At 44.0% G+C, this 27500-nt stretch overlaps 2 protein-coding genes across 4 annotated transcripts in view; both read left to right on the top strand.

Moving 5' to 3' along the window:
* Nucleotides 1-27500, top strand: part of LOC125294633 (tripartite motif-containing protein 16-like) — a 587664-nt gene that overhangs the window by 336517 nt on the left and 223647 nt on the right. The gene's annotated exons all lie outside the window — the stretch shown is intronic.
* LOC125294638 (BICD family-like cargo adapter 1) overlaps nucleotides 27441-27500 on the top strand; it is a 46222-nt gene continuing 46162 nt past the window's right edge. For both annotated transcript variants that reach the window (XM_048243530.1, XM_048243529.1), the window contains exon 1: nucleotides 27441-27500. This exon is cut by the window's right edge and continues 882 nt beyond it. The gene's annotated coding sequence lies outside the window, so the exon portion shown is untranslated.

Below are 27500 nucleotides of genomic sequence, written 5' to 3'. Positions count from 1 at the left end.
AGCTAAGACTACAACTATATGTAGGGATTTCACTAACAACACCAAACAGCTAAAACTACAACTATATGTAGTGATTACACTAACAACAACAAACAGCTAAAACTACAACTATATGTAGTGATTACACTAACAACACCAAACAGCTAAGACTACAACTATATGTAGTGATTACACTAACCACACCAAACAGCTAAGACTACAACTATATGTAGTGATTTCAGTAACAACACTGAACAGCTAAAACTACAACCATGTGCAGTGATTTCAGTAACAGCACTGAACGGGCAGTCTCTATCCTCACAGGTGAGTGAGTGTGTACCTCGGGTTGCGTCGTCACTCGGAAAGGTGCTGTGTCTGTCAGCTGCTCTCAGTCAGTCAGTCGGTGGGTACTTTGACGAGGAAGAAGAGTTGAAGCCTGCCGTGCTTTACCTGGAAATAAAAAATAAAAACCAACACATAATTCAGTGTTTCAGTCTGTGGTGGAAGAGGAATGGCATCTGGTACCTCTTCTCTCTTCTCCTCATTGTTGGTTGTTCTAAAAGCTGCTCCTGCTTCTTGATCCGAAAATATCCACCAGCTTGAGCGTGAGTCAAACTGATGATTCAGAGATTACATTATTCTATCATGAACCTGGCATCCTACTCTTCCTCAACACACACACACACACACACACACACACACACACACACATACACACACACACACACACACACACACACACATACACTCCCATCTTCAAAATGGCTGTTCTCTGCTCAATAAATCAGATTAGACACAGACAATGAGACCCAAAATAATAACTACGCTTTAATAATTAATTATAAGTTGAGATAATTGGTCCCAGTGAAAATGTAACAGGGCAAAAATAGCATGCAGTTTGCTACGCACGCCGTTGTAGCAGCGCAAAAGTAGCATGCAGTTTGCTACGCACACCGTTGTAGCAGCGCAAAAGTAGCATGCAGTTTGTTAACGTTAGGCAGCCGAAAGTAGCATGCAGTTTGTTACGCCGCCAGCAGCGCAAAAGTAGCATGCAGTTTGCTACGCCGCTAGCAGCGAAAAAACGTAGCATGCAGTTTTGTAGCACGCCGTTAGAAGCAGCAAAAGTAGCATGCAGTTTGCTACGCACGCCGTTGTAGCAGCGCAAAAGTAGCATGCAGTTTGCTACGCACGCCGTTGATATTTTTGTGATGTTTAATCTTTTTTCTTCTTCTTTTTTTCAGAGAGAACCTGTTGAGCAAGAGAGCTCTCTGTTCAAGTAATCACCAGAGTCAAGTCACGAGGACTACACACACTACATTGTGTCTCTGTGTATGTGTGTGTGTGTGTGTGTGTTAGCTGAAGCCATGGAAAATCACATTAAGCATTCACACTGTTCCTTTCAGTCCTTTCCATATATATATATATATATATATATGTATGACTGCCTTTGAGATGAGGGTGAGAGAGAGAGAGAGCAAGAGAAAGAGAGAGAAGAGAGAGAGAGAGAGAGAGAGAGATTTGAGGGACAGCATAAAAGAGTTTCTATTAAAAGAACAGGCTTCACTCTCTCGCCCACACCATAGCCCCCTGATGCTCTACCCTTTCTATCTCTCTTTCCTTTCCCCTCTCTCTTCCTCACTCTCTCTCTCCCTCTCTCTCCTTTCCTCTCTCTCTCTCTCCCTCTCTGCCTCCTCTCTGTTTCAGTCTTGCTCTGAGCTATTCCAAGGATCTATACACACGTGTCTCTCTCTCTTTCTCTCTCACACACACACACACATACACATACACACACACACACACACACACACACACACACACACACACAGTGCTGACAGCTATGTACTGAGGAAACAAACTCACACAATACACAGATATTGTTAGTTCATTATTACCATATTAGCTAACTGCTACACATTCATGTGTGTAACTGCTGACGCAACATACTGTTTCCTACATTCTCAAACAGATTCACAGAGAACTCTACAGAATACAAAAACTCGCTGTCCATAGCAAAACACACACACACACACACACACAGAGAGACTGATAGAGTGCCACATCACCCAGCTATGAATAAATACTTAAACTCATAAATACTTCTCACAACACATTCCATATTTTGAGTACACAACAAATGAACTATTCATTGGCCATACAACACAGACCTGGAAGAACAGATCGCTGGGTGATCACTTGCAATAGAGCACAGTTCACGTACATCAGTAGAACACCCTGCTAAGCAATCAGAAACTCTCAGCTCATAACAATCTCTCTTATCTCTCAAATCAGAAACCAGAAGATCAAACATCTAACATCAAACCTAATCACTTCCCTATCACAGTGAATCTAGTTCAACTCAATGTTCTTTAAAATAGCAGCGGAACCCCACCTCAATGTTCTCTAAAACAGCAGTGGAAAACCACCTCATTGTTCTCTAAAACGTCATTGGAACACAACCTTCAGACAGACATCAGTCACTAGGATGACAAGTAGCTGCTTTGTAGAGTCAATCCATTCAACACACATCGACATCGCAGCACACACACACATACACAGTTCAAAACTTGTGTGTCTGTCAGCTCCAGAGAAGGAAAGAAAAACAATTGTAGAAAGAAATCATCAGAGCTAAAGAAGAAGTAGAAGGCTGTCAGTGTGCTTGTTCACACATTTCCCCCTACCTGACTGTGTGTGTGTGAGGCTTTTATGAGCTGAGGCTTTGGTCACTCAGTCACTCATGGGGGACACTAAATAAATATAGCAGGCCGTTGAAAGAAGGCTAATAAATATATAACCAGCAACAAGTTAAATAAATTTAACTCATAAAATATATATAACTCAGGCACATTTCCTACAGGTCATTTGGGGCTTTTGGGAGCTCTGTGTTGTCGGACATACACTCTAAAAACGAATGTGTTGTCCCTATCTGGACACAGAGATGTGTTAAAAAAACAACGCAAGTTGTGTTATTTTCAACACATATTGTGTAACAAATATAAAAAGGAAACAACGCAAACTGATACTGACACTGTCGTTTTAAAAAGTGTAGTATTGTGTAGCATTTTAACACAGATATGTATCAAAAACAACGCAAGTTGTGTTGTTTTCAACAGTCGTTTTAAGAGTGTAGTCTTGTGTAGCATTTTCACTGGCGTGAGGCCCTGCTCTTTCTTTAGAAGCTCCTCCAAAGCAGACTAATATCATGAACTGCATATGTGTGACACGCCTATGGCCACTAGCGTGTTATCTAACGCCTAATAGCATTTTGCCGTGTTTATCAACGGCATAACCTAACCCTAACCCTAACCCTAGAGGGCGCCATATACGTGGTGTTGACATACACGCGGCAGAAAGACGATAAGTGGCGGTAACGCCACGCCAAACCATGATACCAAGTTGCCCACCAAGAATAGCCACCAAACCCTGCGATGACAACTACTCATACACTCTCTCTTTCTCCCCCCTCTCTCTATCTCTCTCTCTCTGTAAGAAGCTATGGCCTTCTGAAAAGTACCTTTCTTCCTGGAGGGGTGTGGAAGATGTGACTACATCTAATCCCTTCTATCCAACTCCACAGATTAACCCTCATGTGTGAGTCCACATCACCCTTAGCGTCTACATCTTCATCATATTCTTCTTCACCTTGACAGAGTGATGTTTCCCGTCAGATAGCAGATTCTTCCTGCTGTCACCTGGCGAGATAAATCAGGCAGAATCCGCAGCAGTGGGGAAGCAGGGGCGCAAGCAGCAGAGGGGAAGCAGGGGCGCAAGCAGCAGAGGGGAAGCAGGGGCGCAAGCAGCAGTACTGTCTGCATTTAGGTGTCAGTGCCCATGGGGGAACCGGGTTTGATTCTGACCTGCAGTCATTTCCTGATCCCAACCCATCTCTCTCTCCCTCTCTCTCTCTCTCTCTCTTCCTCTCTCTCTCTTCCTCTCTATCTCTTCCTCTCTCTCTCTCGCTTCCTCTCTCTCTCTCTCTCTCACTCACTTCCTGTTTCTCTCCACTGTCGATGGACATAAAAGCAAAAAATAAATAAAAATGCTTAAAAAAGAATTCCCAGCAGTGTTGTGCATCCTAAATGTGTGTGTGTGTGTGTGTGTGTGTGTGTGTGTCCTAGTCCGACGGAGGCCTGCATCCCCTCAGGCCGGTCCCAAGGCTCAGCCCATTACGCCTCAGCTGCGTAGGACTAATCCTGTGGCAAGGCCATGGACTCATTTCAGCTAGTCACATAAACTGCCATCTGCAGGGGGAGTCTTGTTTTTCCTGAACGTGTTCCTGGTGCTGCTGACTGTCACATCTTTGAGAAATTAGTGCTGAATGGTACAGTTTCTGGTTTTGTGTGGTGTGGTGATAGCACTACCTGTAGCATTTAATAATTATGTTATTCTGAGGAAGGAGTGAACAGATGATGTTCACCAGTGTTACTGTGAATGCCGCGCATCTTGATTCTTTGTCTCAAGGGAAATGCTATAAAATATGAGAGAAGCAGAGAATTTGTAGAGAGCAGCGGAATGTCAAAAACACAGTCTTTCAATCATGCCAAGAAAATTACATGAATCTAGTTCAAGATGTAGCAAAAATGGTTGTTTATTCATTATTCATGTCAGAATCACATTATTATTGCAGATCTTGAAGGAGCAGAATCACATGTTATTGCAGATCTTGAAGTAGCAGAATCACATGTTATTGTGGGTCTCAAAGTCCTTTCAAATGTATTAAAAAAAACTTGATCCTGGGTTAGGCTGCTTCTCCTGCTGTTCCTTGCAGAGTTGAGGACTGGGGGGGAGTGGATCCACACGGTTTTGGACAAACAACACCGGCCGACTTACGTCACCTTACAGAATAATTTGCAAGTGATCAAAACAAAAGCATGTGGGAATTTCTAAATTGGCCTTCTTCCAGCGAGGCCTCTAAAGAGGCCAGCAAACACTGAGGCTCCTATACATCTGAGGAACATCTTACATAATTTACAACGAGAAAAATCAACACAGCCGATCTCCGCAGACAGCTGTGAATCTGTAGGAGGTTTTTTTTAAAGCCTAGAACCGCACCAGTTCTCCAGGACAAACCCTCCGTTCAGAGCGAACGCCATGCATTTCTCTCAGCTCACAAGGAGGCCAACTTTTTTCCCGTTTTGTTTCCAAAGCTCACTCAGTTTCTCTCTGAACATCACACAGCTTCCTAAAAGACAGCCAGGGCTCCCTTATGCACAGCACAGCCTTTTAAAGCCGTTCCAGTCTGAGGGGAAAGGATATGGTTCTCTCGGGTCACCCCGTTGTGACAGGCAGTCCTGGTTCGAGAGCCGGCTTCTGATTCGTCTGTATGTCTGCAGTGACAAATAAACCCTTGTATTTTAAGAGCATCAGTCACGGATACTCAAACAGGACGTGGCACCGTATGAGTTTTCAGCGAGGTTTAATCGACTCATCCACGCTCACTCCAGTCAGACCGGCTCCACTCTCGCTGTGTGTGTGTGTGTGTGTGTGTGTGTGTGTGTGCTGTCAAGCATTACATCTGACTGCAGTCTATCTGTCCGACTGACGTGTTTGGCTCATGAAGGCGACTGACAGCTGACTGAAGCAGGAACTGATGCACTTTATCGACCTGAATGGGGCCAGCGTCTACGCCACCGCGGTGGGATGTGCGTGTGTCACGTGCCAAATCACAGGGAGATGTGTTAGCCCGCTCATTAGCTAATCACACGGTCGATATTTATTGTTGTTAGCTTGACTCGGCAGATGGCCATTACGTCCTAAGCTCACCTGTGCATCACCGCTTTGGTTCTGAGGTCTCATCATGCAAGGCCATCATAATAATATACAGTACATTATAATAATAGTAATCACAAGTATTACTCTTATTATCATTAATACAGCACTTTTTTAAAAATCATGTTACAAAGCACTATACAAAGGCACCCAAAGAAAACCATTATAAAAATGGTCTCAAATGAAAACAAAACCAATTACCGTAGATTTAATCAAACCCACGCAGTTTAGAAAAGGCTATGCACCACTGTTGTCCACACAGTTTCTGACACTGGAACCGAACTGACCCAGATATGGCCTTCTTCACATGTCCATGTGAAGCCCAATATGCCTCGCCTTGGCTGGCATATTGTCAGAGCCTGTTAGTGCCTGTGTGCAGTGCTAAAAAAGGGTTGGCAAATTTGCTAGGCCTACCCTTACTACATTAGGATTCTATTTAAGGTCTTCTTAGATACCAGATGGAAGATATCCGGCCATGAACTAATATAATTTTGCAACATATGTAGCATGAATTTAGCATACGTTTGATATAAGGCTGCCGCACATGTAGCATGGATTTAGCTTATGAGTATACATCTGCCACATATCTAGCAGGGATTTTGCATAGTTTTGGCATGCAAAACATTATGTAGCATGGAGCTACCATTCTGTAGTTTGGTTCAAGGCTGCCTGGCACATGCAGAATGGAAACAGCATCGATTTAGATCTGGCACATATGTAGTAAGTATCTAGCATAGGTTTAGCATCTCCAAATAGAATGTATTAATCTGGCTGGCACATACAAACTAATAGATATGTAGCATTTGTGCCTGTTCAGGAGCTGATACTGTCCAGACATCAGTGTTGTAATATAACGGAGTACAAATACTTCATTACTGTACTTAAGTAGAAATTTCACGTATCTGTACTTTATTTAAATTTATGTCAACTTTCACTTTTACTCCACTACATTTCTTAGATAAAATGTATACTTTTACTCCGTTATATTTCCACTAAGCATCTTCGTTACTCGTTACTAAAACATAAAACATAAACGACCACCCCGACGATAGTGGTGAACTCGGTGAACAGGGTAGTGGTGAAGATAACGTCATACACCCGTGGCCGTATTTGCAATGTTTCTGTACATTGGCAGCTTTCTGTGAAGTTGAACACTCCGCTACCTGCCTCAGCAGCCTGTGAAAGGCTATTTAGCATCGCAGGACTTGTCTTCAGTCCAAGAAGAGTAAGACTGAATCAGGCCCGGGGTGGGGAATCGGGAGAATTCCGGGTGGGCCGCTTCACTTTTGGGCCGGTTGAGGGAAAAAATATTTGTCACGTTAGTCTATCTTTTCTTTAAGTAGGACACGTTCCGCATTCTGTGCATGACACCAATGCAATGCCTCTGCATGGGTTGTAGCCTACGTGAGGGAGTTCTCCCCTCCCAAAAAGAGTTGGTTGGGTCCATATAGCCCGTCTTTTTTTCAAAAAAGTTTTCTCAGATACGGATAGCCGAGCCGGCCCTACAGTAGACACAAGTGCCAAGAAGGATGGATGGTAGAAAGAGGCCAGGAGAGACTGAGCAGCAGATCAACCAGTCGACCACTGAAAATGATGAGCCCGAAATTAGTGATGAGGAGGCCATGACTACAGGGACAAGTAGAGAGGATAAATTAAAGTTATTTAATGTAAGAAAGAGCAATTACAATACATGATAAACCTATATGCCTTGTTTGCTCAGAAGAGGGTGTAGTAAAGGAGTAGGCTAAATCACCAAACAACAATATAGCCTACCCATGCAAAAAAAAAACATGTAGCCTAAACATTAGTTCAATATGCCTCTTTGTGGAAGCGTGGACACATTTCAAAGGCTTTCTTTCTTTCTGTTTTTGTTAACTTGTGGAATAGTGGAATATTTTTTGTTAACTTCTCAGTTGAAGTGAATTATTATATAACCTTTACACATTTGTTGAACCATAGTACTAATAAAAACTACAGGATAGTAAGAGCTGAAATGTTGCTTCATTTATCCAATTTCCACCACTATGGAAAACGTGGGCCGGTCTTGGGCCTGAAACGCCCAGGCACTGAATTCTGGCAACTTTGAAAACCAGCTTCTTTTGAAGATGAACAGACACCTTTTCAGTTTCAACTAATGACTGGCATATTAGTAGCTGGGCATAGGTGGCCTGTGTGTGTGTGTGTGTGTGTACAAGCAGGTCATTTTTTTTTTAAAAGAAATAAGTTTTTTCATTTTTACCTGAAGGTCATATAAGTGACATTTCTGTTTCTGTTTTTTTCTTTGATGTCAGCTCTAAAAATATGCTGTTTGTTCTTTGAACTTAAGAGAATTGTGCCTGAAAAGTCCTAGAAAAGAATGTGATTTTGATTTGATGAGTGAGATTAAGAAGATATGGGAACCATGAATATGCTTTATGCTTTACTATAAGAAAGCCAAAATAAAGTTCACAATAAAAGTTCAAAATAAAACCGCGTGCTTTTTAATTTTTACTTTTACTTTAAATACTTAAGTACATTAAATATCAGAAAATTACTTTTGATACTTAAGTACAGTATATATCAGATACTTTAAGACTTTTACTTAAGTCATATTCTAAAAGGTAACTTTCACCTCTACCAAAGTCTTTTTCTAGTGTGATACTTGTACTTTTACTCAAGTATTGCTTTCTAGTACTTTATACAACACTGCCAGACATAGATGGGGTCTCTATGGCGGGGCTGTTTGCCGTTTGTTGTTTGCGTGTCTGACTAGATGTTACGAACCCCCCCATTATGTAATGGTTAGTTAAGTGTATCAGTGCCAGCCTGCTAAAATGGAAGGACCCATGAAATGGAGGACAATCGCCGCTGATTCATCAGAGCAAGACCAGCGAGCGGCAGCCTCCCCGGTGATTAGCGATTAGCCACGCTAGCACTGTAGATTAGAGTGAGAGGCCTCAACGCGCCCGCAGGCAAAGCAGAGCCACGCCATGGGCACATCCTGGCATGAGACATGAGTACCCTGCATGCCCACGCTCACCCTCCCTTACCCGCCTCCAGGAAAAGGGGCTCTCCCAATTGTCCCTCTCCATTTTCAAAAAACTCCTGAAGACCCAGCTCTTTAGAGAACATCTCCTCTCATAGCACCACTTACAACAAGTCTCGCTGATCCTAGCCCTTACCAGCCGTCTTGAACTGACACGTAACTGTTAAAAACAGCACTCACTGATACACTTATTCTTACTGTACTCTACCGTTTTTAAATTGTTAAGTTGTTAAATTGTTGAGAATTACTTTAAATTCTCCTTAAACTGTTTACCATGTTGCTAGTTGCTTGGTTAAAAATGTGTCAGCCAAATGTAATGTAATGTAAATGTAATGTAATTTAAGCATAAGGCTGTTAAAAACCAAATGTGCCCAGCAGTACACGTGTTTAAATCTGCACGGGTCAAAAGTGTGAAACTAACAAGTAGAGTGGATATCTCAGCAAGTATATGCACAGAGTAAAACATAGAGGACATAGATAACATTCTACTTATCATGGGTAAAAAAAATGAATGCGTTACTTGCTAACATCCATAGCGATATGCCTCATCAATAATCAATCAAATCATTCCATCAATCAAAGTGGAACGGTTTGTAATTGTAAGAATCCTCTACTTCTACTATCCACATCTACATGCACTATGACTTACTGTACTGTAAAATTCAGAGATTACTTCCATGTACATTATTTATTCACTAAAGTATGTACAGCCTCCACTATCACAGCCGTACAGTATGTTCACTGTTCACTAACCATTAACCCAGACCAGTGGACACCCCCACTGATGCTCAGCTCTGCCTTTAAGGATGTGTGTGTCTATTAAAAAATTAAGCTGATTGCTGAGTGCATACAAGTATGTTAGTGTGTGTGCATGAGTATGTCATTGAGTGTGAGTGAGTGAGTGTGTGTGTGTGTGTGTGTGTGTGTGTGTGTGTGTGTGTGTGTGTGTGTGTGTGTGTGTGTGAGAGAGAGAGAACAGTGTGCAAGTAAGTGTGAGAGTGTGTGTGTGTGTTGTGTGTGTTTGTGTGTGTGTGTGTGTATGTGCACGAGTGTATTGGGTGACTCAGTCCTGGGTCAGCAGGGTTAGTGGCCTACATCGAGGCGGCTGGATGTGAGCGAGCCCTGGTGAGGTGAGAAACCTCGTAGGAGGGAGTCTGACTCACGCGCCTGCCTGGCGCAACTCTGATGAAAATCCACCACCGGCAGTTAAGACATCCAGCCCAGAAATACTGTATTTACATCCTTTAGTTCTGGTCTCCGGGGGCAGCGTTTCTGTACCTTCAGTAACTGTGGATGTGTGATTGTGTGGTTGTGTGTGTGTGTGTGTGTGTGTGTGTGTTCATTCCATGCATATGTCCCACTTATCTAGTGTTGCTATTGCAATACTGCCTCTGCAGCAGCTACCACTGCAATGGATCACAGTTACTCTGTGTGTGTGTGTGTGTGTGTGTGTGTGACAGTATTGTGATATGGACTCTGACAGGAGCTACCACTGCAATGGACCATTTTTATGTTTACCACCATTGCGTCAGAATGTTTGGATTCCAGGCACAAGCACACATTCAGGTTGTATATAAAACCACATAACCAACACTCGTCTTTTAATGAGTTATCATGATGTAGTGTTATATTTTATCATTTTGACATGATATTGCCTTTGACAGCAACTACCACTGCTATATGGATCTGGTCTCAATTTGGCCACAGTCCTTTAGATACAAGCATACTTCACTGCTTTCTCTCTCTCTCTCTCTCTCTCTCTCTCTTTCTCTCTCTCTCTCTCTCTCTCTCTCCTGTCTGTCTCCAAGGTCCAGGCCAAGGCTGAAGTGGTGTGGACTCTGTAAGAGTCCTCTCGTTTCCATGGTCACCACCACTCACCATAAGTAACTTGGCTCACGAATCCCTTCTTTAAGACGGATGGCAAACAGTGTATACACATATGTAAATGTGTACATATATATATATATATATATATATATATATATATATATATATATATATATATATATATATATATATATATATATAAGCTGATTAAGCTGATTGCTGAGTATATATATATATATATTAAACATGTATAAATATATATACTGTGTGTACATGTATATACACATATATACATACATATGCTGTAGAAAGCAGGCTGTGTGTGTAAGGGGGCTGTTTTTCTGCCGTGGAAATGTAAAGCTGCACAGCACAAAGAGGATCAGGCTTTGCAGGTTTCACTGAAAACGCTGGAGGATTTAGCAGTGAGCCTCTCACTGACAGAGAGAGAGAGGGGGAGAGAGGGGTACTCCGCTCATCACGACACACATTAACATGCATTGATTCACACCATGCAGGCTCCCAGCTCTCAGCCGGGTCCGGCCCGAGTCCGGCCCAGAGACTGCTTCTATACAGGAATCGCCTGACTGCCTGCTAACGGGAGTCCATGACACACACACACCATCACACATACACACACACACACACACATACACACACCATCACCAGTGTTGGGATTGTTACTTTAAAAAAGTAATTAGTTATAGTTACTCACTACTTGTTCCAAAAAGTAACTGAGTTAGTAACTGAATTACTCTATGATAAGAGTAACTCGTTACCAGGGAAAGTAACTATTTGCGTTACTGTCTAAAAAAGTTGCTATATGTCAAAGAATTTGAATTTTTTGAGCAGTTTTGAGCAGCCAGTTGAAATGAGTAGAACAGACAGGTGTTTGTAGGCTACATAACTTTCGATATTCATTAGATCGATAGATAGATACTTTATTGATCCCCAAGGGGAAATTCAAGATATTGCACATCGACAGACCTACGGTTGACTTCAGCCTGTGTCATAGGTTTTTGTTGTGAGGCAGAAAGATCTAGCTTTTGCTGCTTGGAGGACTTTGCTCCGAGTCCTTCTTTGCTAGTGGATGGCGAGCTATCATCTGTGGTGGAGATATCGGTGTTTTCGGCCACTAGCTTTAGATGCGTGTGTGAGATGCTTCATTAAATTAGAGCTGCTTAACGGATGTCGACAAAGTCTTCGGTCCTGGACATAATGTATACATTACATGCACGTTCTTGCCTTGATGAATTTGAAGTAGTGCTTATATCTCCACCTTTAAAATGGCAACTTTTCGGATTGCTCCTGACCTCTGCTGTTTCGTCGAATCTCTGTTGCGTGTGTGTGTGTGTGTGGCACGTGTGCTGGCAAGTGTGTAAAAACACTGGCTCTGATTGGCTATCATGAAACATGACTCTGCCTTAGCCAATCATAATCGCTTAAGTCGTTATTAACCCACCTCCTCACTAGCTGTGGGCCAGGGTGCGTTCGGATTACACAGTTTATTCAATCAATGCATAGTAACGCACCGCATTTAACGTCCAGTAACGTTAACGGCGTTGTAACGACGGGAAAAGTAATTAGTTAGATTACCCCGTTAGTGAAAAAATAACGTCGTTACCTAACGCCGTTCTTTTAAACGCCGTTATTCCAAACACTGACCATCACCCACCCACACACACACACACACACACACATTTCACATGACATCTCTCTCCCAGGGAGGCAGATCAGGGAGCAGAGAGGGGGAGAGAAAGAAAGAGGAAAAGGGAGATAATATTACACCATCCTTCTGATCCTCACCCTCTCAAAGGAGTCATAGCCTTTCAGCACCAGAGGAGAAGAGCGAGAGAGAGAGAGATTACCAGAGTTCACCCCTAAAACAGCCTGAAACGGCTCATCTCTCAAAAAGCTGCACCAACACTCTCACTTTTAGAAATATTTCCCTGTCATTATATCTCTTCCTCAATTATTTAAAATCCTCCCTTTGTTTTATAACCCCCGCCCCCATGCCTCCTCACACCCCCGTAGTGTTCACGCGCCCTCGCTGCTAGTTTATTGTCTGCTAGCGTTCTCCCCAGCCTATCATACCTGCCAGTCTGGCTCCCCTTACGTAAGTGGCCTCTCAGACCCTCTCCATGCATACTCAAATTCACTCAAATTTACTCCCAAAAAGGCTTAAATGTTCAGACCCTGCAGGGCTATTTTAAAGACATTTTTCGAACAGCAGAGATTGTCGTGTGTGCCCACAGGTCCCCACACTCACATATTATAGTGGGCGCCCAACTGCATACCAAATGTGTATAGTTATTATCTACTTATTATACGGCTCTTCACAATGCAAGTAGAACACTCCATTGACTTGAATGGGATTCATGGAAGTTCTACCGGTCATTATTTTCGTCTTAAGAACCTCTAAATAATGACCGCTGTCAATGGCAATTGTCAATTGATTTTCATTCAAAAGTGGAGGCAGACGGTTGATCAGCTGTGTTCTAAAGAACATTTGATTCAAGTTCAGCGTGTGTTCCGAACTATTTGTTTCTCAGCAAAAGCCACAACGAAACTGTAACAAATAAATGTAAAGAGACATATCGTGGAGTAAAGAGACATGGCGCTTCGGGGTCCGATTCGTCCTGTTGAGACTTATTTTCCCAATAATGACCGGCGTTCTATACATTATCACTTACTTACGACTTAACTACGGGGTTACGGGTAAGAATAGAGGTTTATGAACATATAGTAGTGTGAACATGAGAGTTGTGTAGCGTTCATATATTACATTGTAACAAGGTCATGTACATGATAATTAAATACAATTACTACACTGTAATAAGGCCACCCATCTGTAACACATTAGCACGGTGACCTTTAATACAGTAGGCTAACATACTGTAAGCTTGGTTTTCCACCCACAGGTAACACATTAGCATGGTGACCTTTAATACGGCTAACATACTGTAAGCTCGGTTTTTCTGTGGTTCTGTGGTGAATGCTGTTGATCTGAATTTTTTTGTTGATCTGAATGTTTTTTTTTTCTGCTGAGGAAAGGTAAACCATTATATTCGTATTTGGATTGTCCCATCTACTTGTTTCCCATTATTTCAACCAAGCATTAGCAATTACAAACACACCATTTGGAATTAGATTGCTTCTTTTTTCTAGCCTGCACAAAAATATGTCATTATAATGCCTCAGCACACATCGCATATTCAGATATGCTCAGTCTCTGGCAATAATAAGTATAAAGTGTGTGTGTGGGTATGTGTGTATGTGTGTGTGTGTGAGAGCGCTGAAAGATAGGGACACATTCTGTTTCCATAGAAATAAGTCTGAACCGTGGGCTTTTTCCCAGCAGCGACACCCACATCTCTAAGCGCCCTCAGCTCCTGATCTTGCCTGAGAGTCAGGAACACACAAGAGGCAAGAAGAGGAGAGAGGAGAGGAGAGAGGGGAGGAGAGGACAGGAGAGGAGAGAGAAGAGGAGAGGAGGAGAGAGGGGAGGAGGAGAGAGGAGGAGAGGAGAGAGGGGAGGAGAGGACAGGAGGAGAGGAGAGAGAAGAGAGAGGGAGAGGGGAGGAGAGGAGAGGACAGGAGGAGAGGAGAGAGAAGAAGAGAGGAGGGGAGGAGAGGAGAGGAGAGGAGAGGAGAGGAAAGGAGAGGAGAAGAAGTCCTGTCCTCTGAGTCCTGAACTAATCTGGTGCCGATCCGGTTCTGACTTGATGGACATTAACGTGCTGATCCAACAGATTCCCCCGCGGATCTGAATTACAATCCAGTATATACACATAAAGAGAACTGCACAAATCCCCACTGCACAAATCTGAGTGTACACAAGTTAAGCCACACAGTTTCTATATATCGCCAATGGTCCATTCAGCAAGTATCCAACAGCTCACAATCCCCTTCTGACAGCACAGGGGCGAAAAATGCACAGAAGCAAAACTGGCTCTTAAAAAGGTCCTCCCTCAGTCACTGTGCGCATTGGAGAGAATGTCTGTATGTGGGAGAGAGGGAGGGAGAGAGTAAGAGAGAGAGAGAGAGAGAGAGAGAAGGAAGAGAGGGATAGAGGAGGACAGAGACAAAGAATAGAAAATGTAAGTGTGTGAGAGATCAAACACTAAGGCAGATGACAAAGGGAGAGAGGTAAGTAGACTGAAAAAGTGGGTGAGAGAAAGAGTGACTGTCTAAGAAAGAAAGAAATGAAGAGACTAGAAGGTAGAGAGATGAAGAGGCAGAAAGGAGAGAGAGAGAGAGTGACAAGGAAGACACAAAAGGGAACAAGTCCTGTGAGAGTTGCGGCGCGTAAACAAAGCAGCGTGCGGGAGGCCGAGTCAGCTTTGAACGCCGTTGTGTCGTGACTCCCTGCCTGGGTTCTGCCACTCACTGGCATGCCACCTGCGCTGGCACACACTCACCAACCAGTGCCAGCCACGGTTCCAACACGGCCACCTGCACACACTTGCGCCATGCCAACACACACCGCGAAACAAGCAGGTCAACGAGTTCCCATGGACACACGCGCTCACACTAAAAGCTACAAAACAATCCGGCTTTGTCATGGCACTTGATTGCTGTTACATTCATAGTCATACATAAACTCTGACACACACACACACACACACACACACACACACACACACAGTACACACATCCCTACTGCATTTGTAAATTGTGTACATACACAAGGAAAAAACAGGAAGTTCTGTAAAAACTCACACACACACACGTGTGTACGCACACACACACACTCACACAGAGTACAGTATCTTCTCAGGTGTGTAGTATACAGTACAACTGTGGAGTCTGTGTGACTTTACTCTAGCATCACAGTAAAACACCCCACACACACACACACAGCTCGCACACCAACCAACGAGCCAGCCTCGCTCCCTCTTACCTGACAACTATGTGCACCGGAGAGCCAGCCTAGAAGTGCAGGCTCCTGCAGAGAGAAGCCCCAGAACGAGGGCTGTCCCTGGGCAGCCACGGGAGGGCATGCTGGGTCCTGGGGGTCCTGGGGGTCCTGGTGGTCGGAGGAGTCATTCTCAGACCCCAGGGAGCGAGGGAAGAGGGTGAAGTGGTGAAGGAGGAAAAGAGAAGTGTGAGAGCGCGAGAGGGAAAGGGGGATGGACAGAGAGAAGGAGGAGGAGTAGGAGAAGATGAGAAAATGCAGGGAGAGGAGGGAGGCTGCATTCTACTGTAGAACAGTCAGGAATACACTCAGAAACACCACAGCTGAGCTCTCTCTCTCCCTCCCTCCCTCCCTTTCGCTCCCACTCTCTCTCTCTCCCTCTCTCCCTCCCTCTCAATCTCTCAGTCTCCCACTCTCTCTCTCTCCCTCTCTCCCTCCCTCTCAATCTCTGTCTCCCACTCTCTCTCCCTCTCTCCCTCCCTCTCAATCTCTCAGTCTCCCACTCTCTCTCTCCCCTCTCCCCTCTCTCTCACCCTCCTTTTCTATTTATCTCTCTCAACCTCCCCTTTGCTGTCTTTTTCTTTCTCTTTCTCTCTCTCACTCTTTCTTATACCCTTCCCTCCTCTCTCTCTCTCTCTCTCTTTTTTCTCTCTCACACACACACACACACACACACATTCGCTGCCTGCTCTGTCGTAGCTCTAGCTAATCACAGTAATAGGCATTCTGAGTCACTGGCTAAACTCTCCTCTCCTCTCTACTGCTCTCTCTCTCACACCGGTTTCTCTCTGAACACACACACACACACACACACACACACACATACAGAGAGAGAGAGAGCCTCATCTCCTGAAAGCACTGTTTCCTAACGACCTTTTCTAAATGACAGACAGAAAGAGTGAGGGAGAAAGGACGGAGAGACTCTTAGTTTGGTTTTAAAGACATTATATTTTGGCAAAACTGTACATAAATGGCCATTCCAATAAAGCTCTTTTAAATTTTAATTTAATGAGGGTATTTAATGAGTAAGCAAGATAGAGAGAGAGAGGGAGAGAGAGAGAGACCCACACACACACAGATTACTATTTGAAAGCCTTCCTCTCTTGGTTAGCTTGCTCATTGCTCTTTGACTCCTCCAGGAAATGTGTCTCAGCTGAGTGGCTTCCAACAGCGCACTGATGACCTCATCACCAATCAGTGACTTAATAGCCCCAGCGGTTCTTCCTGTAGGTTAATCTGAGTGTTGTTTGATGTCAGCCCACACCTGGAGCAGACACACGCACACACTCACACATACACACACAAATAGATATTCTTGAAAATGACATGTGTGACATACTTTGCAGCTTCCAAGACAGTGTGAAACATTATCTTCCTTTCTGACAGCGAGTGTCACAGAAGTATGGTCAAACGGTCAAACAGCTGTGAACAGGCAATGGCTCTTGATGAACTTTATGTTTGACTCAAGTTTAATGACCCATAAGGCCTCAGTGTCAGAGACATCCGATCGCTGAGTTTGGGCGTGCTAACGCTAGCTGTCATCTAAGGCTAATTGTTTTTGCACCGGCATGGCTAATTAGCGTTAGCATTCATGAGAGAGCTGATCAGAAGGCAGGTCGCTGGTGGGCACTGGCGGCTGTCACAGTCAGACTGAATGACATTATGTTTTGGCAAAACTGAGAGGGATGAGGCGTGATTGGACAGGAGAGGTACCAGACATACATATTCCAGTTATATTACAAGGCCCACTGTCCCCAAAGCAACTCGGGGTAAAAGGAGAATTCCAGCGATTTTTCACATAGATTTATAAGTATATAAGTTTAAGTATATATACTCTTTTGATCCCGTGAGGGATATTTGGTCTCTGCATTTATCCCAATCCGTCAATTAGTGATACACACTGAGCACACAGTGGGGTGAAGCACACACTAACACCGACACAGTGAGCTGCCTGCTACAGCGGCGCTCGGGGAGCAGTGAGGGGTTAGGTGCCTTGCTCAAGGACACTTCAGCCATTCCTACTGGTCGGGGTTCGAACCGGCAACCCTCGGTTACAAGTCCGAAGCGCTAACCAGTAGGCCACGAATGCCCCAAAACTCTGTACTGTCGGTACGAAAAAAGAAGAAAACAATCGCTTTCACCTAGCTCGAGTTGCTGCAGCCAACAGCTAAAGCTGCCAGGAAGCTACAGCGCTATACTCTGGGTGCATGAACATGGAGTGTAGCACCATAGCTCGAGCTAGGTAAAAACAATTATTTTCGTACAGACAGTACTTAGGGACCTCGAGAAACAGAAATCTATGTGAAAATTCGCCAGATTTCTCCTTTAAGTGCCTTGCTTAAGAGCACAACGGCGGAAGCCGGGACTTGAACCCACAAGTTTTCAGGTTACTGCAGGGCCAGGGTTGTGCGCCAGGGTTGTGCACAATTCGAATTGCAATTCTGCTTCCTGTTTGCTACCTCAATTGAAATGCAAGTGAAATTCAAGAATTGAATTGGAATTTAAGAGCCAGTTTCAATTCAATTCTGGAATTTTGCACAAGCCTGCTGCACGCTAACCCAGCTCCTTAGCCACTACACTAGAGCTGTAATCGGGCCTTAAAAGTTAGGTCTGACAAGGCCCAAGCCCAACAGAAATCCCGAGACTGACAGCTTTTTAAAAGCCCAAACCCGTTTACAACATTATTCAAATGTCGCACGCATGCAGCTCTTTTGCCTTTTGTCAAGAATGAGTCATTTATACATTTTTTAACAGAATTAATTTATGACTAACGTAGGCTAGGCCACTTGGAAGTTGGAACAAAGAAATAAAATAGCCTAACATGAGGCGCTTGTGAATGTTGATGTAACCAGAGTTCATACCATGAGCAAGGTCCTGAGCACAACATTGGTAGGTCAGCTTAGTGTTCCCAAATGCCACTATAGCTTTAGTTCATCCATGAGACACAGTGCTACACTCTGGGGGCATGAACATGAGGGCTCATGAACATGCCCCCAGAGTGTAGCACTGTAGCTGCCTGGCAGCTCTAGCTTTTTTCCCCGTACCGACAGTGCTCTGTGACCTCGAGAAACAAAGATCGTCAGAATTCTCCTTTAACTTCGGACCCTAAATGACTTCCTTCCTGACTCTATCATCCTTTACTTTGCTTCCCGTTGAAAAACATTAATAGCGTGCTACTCTCCATTGCTGTAAGTGAAAGATGCACAGCTTATCTTGCAGTAAAAGCTACAGTGTTGTGGGGTGGCTTATCTCAAAGAACCACAAAGCTGCAAAGTTTGAGCAAAAGCACTGACCCCCTGAATCTCATCCCAACTGACACCCTCTTCCAGGATACTGGAAAGCCCTATCTACCCTCAGGGATAGGATTTCATGGTTTTTGCTTTTATTATAAGGGGGTGGGGGTTGGGGGGCCAGGAACCCTTTAGCTAACTCTGGCATATTTTCAGTGATATTTCAGCACCGTGTTGAGGAGTGCGCTCACAAATATGTGATTAGAATGTCCGCGAGAGAGTTCCACATTATGATGCGACAATTACCCTCATAGACTGTATTCGGTTGTTAAGTCCGACGTCATGGGCCCAAAAGCCTTTTGGTCCAAAAACGTTTACTAGTGCAGCCAGCCAGTATTTGCAACTCATAAACCTTGTCACCATCACCTCCGTTTTATTGAGGGTAAAACAAAATCGGTTAACTTTAATCGAGCAATTACTGTAGCTGTGCAGCCAGATGATACAATCAAGGGTTCCATGCAGGCTTCCGCAAAAAATATGATTTAGGTTGAGTACAGTCAGTAGTCAGTAGTCAGTTCTACAAGTGAGTAGTAGGATGACAATTTTCTTAAAGGCTACTCTGAATAGTGGGAAAAAATATAATTTATTTTACTGTCTATGGAGAAAACCGAGCGGCTTTGAAAGCCGTTGGACCCGGAAAAAGATTTATTAGCCTATTATTGCATCACTTAGTAACCGAATAAAGAACAATGAAACTAAAGATTGCGTAGAATTCTAGAAGGAACCAGGAAAATAATTCAAAATAATAAATCATTTAAATAAATAAAAGCTTTCTTCTCTCCCTAGCTTTACTGTGTTCTATCTCTCACACACTTCCTGAAACACTCATAACTCTCTCCACCTCTTTTTATTTTATTTCCTCTTCCTCTCTCTTTCCCATTCTCTTCATTTATCTTTCTGTCTTTCTTTTTGTTTCTCTCTCTCTCTCTCTCTCTCTCTCTCTCTCTCTCTCAATGTACCTCTCTCCCACTCACTCAGTCATTCTTTCTTTCTCTCTTTCTCTGGGGGTGGCCCGTAAAGAGATGGCTTGATGACATTTACGTCCATGCGGCTGGTTGAAGAGCTCCTGCTCCTAATAGCACTAATAAGCGAGCGCTTTGTCGCTGGTGTAAGTGGTTGTGTAACATAAACATTGGAGAGAGGAGAGGACCACACTGTCGGAGGCAGAGCTGGGGAGCTCATAACAGCCGCATTCGAGTGATGTTACCAAGCAACTGGGCATTGTGTGTGTGTGGCTGTGTCTGTGGCTGGGAGCGGATGGGGGAAGGGAGGAGGAGGATGGAGGAGATTTCCTCCGCAGTCCCAGCAAAAAACTCGATCAGATCGCCTCCCAGCCTCTCTGTCAGTCACCACACCACCCCACACCACGCTACACCACACCACGCCATTCCACACCACGCAACACCACACCACACCACGCAACACCACACCACACCACGCAACACCACACCATACCACACCACACCACCCCACACTACACCACACCACACTACACCTCACCACCCCACACCACGCAACACCACACCATACCACACCACACCACCACACCACACCACACCTCACCACCCCACACCACACTACACCACACCACCCCACACCCACCACACAACACCACACCACACCATGCTACACCACACCATGCAACACCACACCACGCTACACCACACAACACCACACCACACCACGCCATACCACACCACACACACTACACTGTCCATACCACACCACACCATACCACCCCAACCCGCTCCACACCCCCACCACGCCACACCCCACTACACCATGCCACATCACACCACACCATCCAACACCACACCACACCCGGTACAACATATCACACCACACCATGCTACACCACACCACTCTACACCACCCCACACCACATCACGCTACACCACACCACTCTACACCACCCCAGACCACTTCACGTTTCACCACACTAAACCACACCACACCACACCATACCATACCACAACACACCACACTACCCAACACCACGCTACACCACACCAAGTTACATCCCACCACAACATCCCATAATTTCCTGTGGTATATACATATATATGCATGTGCATATCACAAATTATAAATATATTATAATAATATAATTATAATCTGATAAAGAATGTTAAGATTGTACAGTGAAATGGAAAACCAACGGCAAATGTCTGGAGAGGAGGAAAGAACCCTCAGCACTGGGAGAGCAGGCTTCTTATCCCCATGGGCCATGAAGGGCCATCACGCACACCTGCACACACCTGCACACACCTGCACACACCTGCACACACTTGGGCACCAGTGACCTGCCACAAACTGAGAGGGAGAAAGTGCACAGGCACTCACGTGGGCGGAGCCAAGGCAGTCCCGCCAGGGTCGTTACAGGTTATATCTTAAATCTTATTGACATGAATGATTTGTTCCATAAACACATTGTGTAGACAGGCTACTTGACAGCAAATTTCCTCTTTTTGTCACCAGTCTGCCCCTGGTCCCACTCAGTATAACACTGACACCGATTATCTGCAGGTCACAGTGTTAGTCAGCCTGCTTGGTGTCAATGGTTGTCATGGAGACGGTAGCGGTTATTAGCAGAGGGAAGTGTGAGCTCTGGAACTCAGCCACTGCAGATCACTCGTGTTCTAAATGATGTCATTTCCTGGCAGCTAGCCGTGGTGGTTGCAGGCCCACTGGTGAAGTCCTCCTTTGATGTGTCACTCAGTGGCCACGGCAACAGCGGCACAGAGGGACGTGTCACATCTGGCTTGGTCGCTGGACCCAGCAAGTGACAAGTCCCTCGTCATCACCACTGCTTTCAAATGCAGCTCACTGCACAAGCCTTGCTAGCTAGCTTCATTATCTCATATAAATGTCACACAAATGTGAAGTCTTCAGACCAGACCAAGAGCAATGCGTTTGTCCAAAAGTGATGTCAAGAGACTCAGTGCAGTTCTTGTCTCCCATGGGATTCCATCAGATTCCACATTCAGCCTTTACTATTAATGCTTTAGTCTAATGAATAAAAATCAGTGAATCTGATGTACAGACTATATAACATATTCATCAATATTGCATTTGTAGACTAAATGCTTCAGCTTTTACTGTAGGATATGAGGCTGTTGATGTAACCAGAGTAAAAGATCATCTTTGTGTGCACAGAATGGGCAGACGTGCTGCTATGTGTGTGAGTAGGAGATAGTTCTGTGAGCAGAACACACACACACACACATTCCCTGTTTGTGTCAGCTCTCCATTTCTCATGTGCCATAAATAGATAACAGGTCTTCTCACCAAATTTAAACATGTATTGTGACATCATGAGAGTGTCAACCAATCCCTAAACTCATTCAGGTGTGCAGTGGTTGGTTTCAGCTCTTCTGAGTGTACTGCAGCATGACTGGTATGCATCTGGAAATGGAGTAGCCATTGGCAAGAAACTGCTTCATCAATTTCTTTACACTGGAAGCCTCCACCCAGTGATCCTAGCCAGTGGCGTTATGCCCTACTGAAGTTAGATGGGCACATGCCCACCCAGAGTTTTAATATCTGGATCTTTTCTGTTTTAAAATAATTCTCCCATGCGGCATCTTTAAATATGCGTCTTTTTTCAGGGGAAAAGACCTCATGCCCTTCACTCCAATTGTGTTTGCCTAAAATTTCGGCTTCGCAGAAACGCCCCTGTACTGATCCTAGCAAGAATCCTAAAGACTGATTGGACCAGTGTCGACAAGTGAGGGCACCCGCAGCCAGATTCACCTGCCTTTTCATTTCTATGAGGCACTGGCCATGTTTGAGATGATAATTGAGCAAACAGCACAGAGACAATATCACCGACTGCTCAAGTCAGCAGCAGTGCCAGGCAGCAAGGGAACAGCAGCACAAGCAGGCAGAAGCCACGTTTGTTTGGCAGGGGACACAGCACCCTCTAGAGGATGCTGTGGTCATGACACACAGACTAGCTGAGGGCTTACATAAGACCCCTAAGTTCTCAGGGAAGAGCAGTGTAGTCAAACAGCAGAGTCGTCCTCATTTCAGAAAAAGTGGGTGTTGCGTAAGAGCGAGGGAGACCACTTCTATGCTGGAAATGAAAGGAGAGGAGTCTAGAGAGAGACTACAGGTCAGAACAATGACTAAGGCAATGGAGGTGTTACATAAGGCTGGGCAAGCACAACAGAGATGATTACCCTAAACACAAGCTTCTGGACACAGCCATACAGTAGAACCGTGTGGAAATGATTGCTGATGAGATGGGTATGGTCTGCTAGTAATATAGGGCTATTGAACACAGGTAATCCCTTGGAGAGAAAGGCAGGATAGGAGGATGTATAGTGACATTATTCATGATTGTATGTGTCTTTAGATGCACATGTATTACTTTAGCAGACACTTGTTTTCCAAAGCAACTCACAAAATGAGGTAACATATTCATGCAGATGTGACAATAGTTGCTATACTATGCAGGGGAGACCTTAGTTTAAAAAATACTATAACAATTAGTACTACTACCAGAGGTATGTATGTATGTATGTATGTATGTATGTATGTATGTATGTATGTATGTATGTGTATATTATGTGAGTGTAAAGATCTGCCCAAGCGGTGGCATATAGAAGGATCTGCATGCACGGTTGCCATGTGAGCAGGTGACAGAATCTCCCTCAGCCAGCTGTGAAACCCGAGGAAATAAAGAGATGAGGAGGAGGTAGGAGGATAGGAAGACAGAGATGGAGAGAATATGTATGGGTCTGTGTGTCAGTGTGTGTGTGTGTGTGTGAGAGAGAGAGAGAGAGAGAGAGAGAGAGAGAGAGAGAGAGAGAGAGAGACTGGGTGTGTGATAGAGAGAGTGAGTGAGAGAGAGAGAGATTGAATGTGTGTGTGTGTGTCTTTGAGGGGGTGGAGAGAGAGTATATTTTTCAAAGTTAACATAATGTTTATAATGGTTCATGAAAAAAAGTCCCATTACTGACGAACTGCCATTTATAAATGATTGGCCGTGACTACACTGTGGCTTCAAAATGTTTTGCAACATGTTTGCACAAATTGCATTTCTAAGCTAAAGACAGTGTGTTGTTGACATTTAATTATAAATGCTGCAGTACACAGGCAAATTAGAGGATGTCAGGATGATCGACACATAAATAATGTGCGAGTTAAGAGGTGAGATGTAATTGCGTTGCTACACCTTAAAATGGATCTGCATCAGGGGGAGTTGTCGTTGGCTCTGGAATGAGAACCAAATCAGATCGAGGCTGGTTTGTAGCTACCTGGGAATGATCGGTGCCCAGGGGAGAACAGGAAAACTTGTGGGCGGACTTTTTTTGCCGCATTTACACCCTGCACTTCAACATTGCGCTACACTGGATGCCCACTAGAGTGCAGTGTGTATCCTCTTTTGCTAATCTTCCTGAACTTTTGGTGCGTTCCTAGGCATGGGGAAAACATTTTCCCCAGTGAAAACATCATCGTTAACGTCACCTCATGTGGAAATAAGAGGTGGGAAACTGGGGGGAGATTTTGCTAATGGAGTTGCCTAGTTGGGGGCTCGTCGTCACTTTATTCAAGTTATAGTTCATTTGGACTTTCATGTCCAACTGTTTTAATGTGAACTTGGGAACTTGCCGTTTTTGACACCTGGTGATTTACAGACACCTGGTGATTTTTTTTCAACCGCACTAAATCTTTGCTTGTCACACAATTTTCTAAACATGTTTTCCAAACATCATAACCCCACACCAAATCTGCAAAACCATACACTAATTCTCAGTGTTTAACTCAGTTTTCAATTGACTAAAACACATTTTGCAAAACACCACACAAAATGTTCTACTTAACACATAAAAATCGAACAGGAAGTAACTTGATTTCATTTTTCAAACACAACCCATCAAAATGCCACACTAAATCACTAGTGCTTCACTCTCTCTCTTCACATGTGTAAACACTCATTACTTTACGGAACACCATCCAGTTATTGCCTTAGTGTAGGCCTATAAATAGATACTCTATATGTAGGTATGGACCCTTTCAGTCTGGCCCTAGAGGATTTCAGAACCAATGCAGATACTTTGAAAGGAATGTTCTACAAAAAGTCGACTTTATGTACAGTGAAACTGGTCTTTTACTATATTGCGTCTTTACTATATTTTTGTGTCTTTTTTGTGTTTTTGTGTCATTTTTCTATAGACCTATGAATACATACACAACCCCCACACACACACACACACACACACACACACACATACAGACAAACACACACACACACACACACACTTTTCTTTGGAAAAAGCAAAGTAATTTGATAGTAGTCAGTCATTTCCATAGGCAAAATCAGCCTTTTCAGAACTCCATGTACATCTGGTGGCCATTGCCTCATCTGGTGGTCTATTTTGCTTTGCTTTGTTCTTGTTGGCTTTAAAATACTGTATTCACAACAGCAAATTATTTGGGAAAAATCACTATTTTTTGGTTTCAATATTGCTTGCATGTTTACTGTGTAGTTCATCTTCTCTCTGTAGATACCGTAACTTTCATTATTGTATGGAAATACATAAAGCCTATGAAAGACAGAAGAGCGTTAGGTTTTGAGCAACAGTGTGTACATGATGTATCCAAAATGTCATATTATGACAAAAGTGTTTGTAATGTGAGGCGAATGTTTGCTTTAAAGATGTGTTTTTGACATTTTGAATGTTGTGTGTTATTTTGCTGGAGATTTGAGGCATTTTGCATTTTGTGTGAGCAATTGTGGGCTTTGTGTGTGGAGTTTTGAAAAATAGACACAGAGTTTTGAAAACGTGTGTAAACAATTGTAAAAAACTGTAAGATTAGTGAGCATGGTTTAACCTTTGTTGTGGCATCCATGTGTTTAGCACATTCCGACAAAGTACGAACGCTGGCAGGTGGAAAAACAACGGGGCGATAAGAGGATGGAGGACTAAAGGAGAGGCGTATATGAGAAATTATGTCTTGCTCACTCACGCATCACTTTTAAGAGACGTAAATTACTGATGATCATCACGGCCCTCCACATTTTTTCTTTCTCCTCGTCACACCTGGTTCCAATTAGATAAATGAGACATCCTCGATGACGCTGAGATTTAAACGATTTCCGGAGCGCGAGCTGGCGGACGAGGGCAAAGGAGAGAGGCACCACGCAAATAGTTTTTGGGATAGCCTAGCCTACACTTAATATGAACCAATCAACAACAATAACCCCTTGGCTGTTTTGGCTTCTATCAAAATGTCTTTTGAGTGGAGAAAACAAAGAAACACTTGACATTTGTTCTAATTATTTATCTCAAAGATCATAATGCCGGGGCCACTCGGACATAAATGTTTTTTTTTGTAATATGATTGTTATGGGATGCTATGGGACGACTTTCTTGTCATCTGTTAAGGAACTGTTAAAGGAAATTGCATAGGCTACAGGGTATTGCTGTTTTGTTTTATTATTTATTTAGCAAAGACTATGGTAATACATTGTATGATGTGATAGATTCAAACTGCTTCAAGCTCATCAAACTGCTTAGGCTACAACTCATCAATTAAAAAAATCAAACGCATATTGTTTTATATGTAGTTCAGTCAGACTGTTTCTCCCTCCAATTACCAGCTGAAAGCCCAGCTGCTCGTAACTGACGCAGATTAACGAGATTCTGGCGGTAAATCAGAGTGCTCGTGCTCCTCCTGGGCTGTCCCGAGCGCATGAGCGAGAAAGAGCCCCCCAACCTCAATCGCGCTGCCTGTGTGACCTACATCCATTGTGGCTTACTTTATAGAAAGCCACAATTGTCCTTTTTTTAATCATCCGTTATTTTCATACATGTAGCTACAGTCGGACTGTACCCCCATAAAATGGCAACGCAAACAACCCATGGCACACAGCAGGGCAGATGTTCTACTTGTACGCACCCCGGGAAGACACAAACATTTGGGTATTCGGTGGACCACGCGTGATTGGATGCGTTGGATGCAGAGATTAGTGAAGGCGTTGGCAACAGGGCTTCAGAGAGGAGCGATGCGCTAGGAGGACCTGGGCTGGGCAAGGATTCGTAAGCCTCTTTGAGCACTGATATAGCAGATATATCGGAGGTCTGATCCTTGTCACTAGTGTCCACTAAAATAGTGTGCTGCTCTCCAACGTCTATTGGAATGAGAGGGGATATTCCAAGCCGTGGAGATTAGAGGGTCTCTTTAATCCCACGCGTGAGTGAGTGTGTGTGTGTGGTGTGTTTGTTTTTTTCGAGTGAGACCTACCGCTGTGCTGGAATGGGGTCAGGCCAAGCCCCAACATCAAAAACAATGACAGAACATGGGAATTTGCACGTGTGTGTGTGCGTGTGTGTATGTATGCGAAGTATGTCTGAAAATGGCTATAACGAACGGATATCACAATGTGTTTTTCCTCTATCATTCGCACCCATTTTAAAATGTCTATTCGCGCCATGCAGCCATGTGCTGGCGCGCGCGCAGTATTTCTGTCCTTACAGTGAATAATAACACTTCCACGTCAAGTATGTAGTGCAGCAATAACATATGGCGTTATCATTTCTGACCAATGAGAGGCGAAAGTAACAGGTAGCTGTTCTGACGTAGACTACGACGGGCGCGACCAGGGAACGAGAGGAGGTGGGGTGGTCGAGCTCGCGCACGGATTGAGAGGAATCTCGGTATTTCTGTCTAGGGCCGGCGATCTGCAAAA

Source organism: Alosa alosa, chromosome 5, assembly GCF_017589495.1.
Source record: "Alosa alosa isolate M-15738 ecotype Scorff River chromosome 5, AALO_Geno_1.1, whole genome shotgun sequence".
Lineage (NCBI taxonomy): Eukaryota > Metazoa > Chordata > Actinopteri > Clupeiformes > Clupeidae > Alosa > Alosa alosa.
The sequence above is the reverse complement of the archived record's forward strand: the minus strand, read 5'-3'. Positions and strand labels throughout refer to the sequence as shown.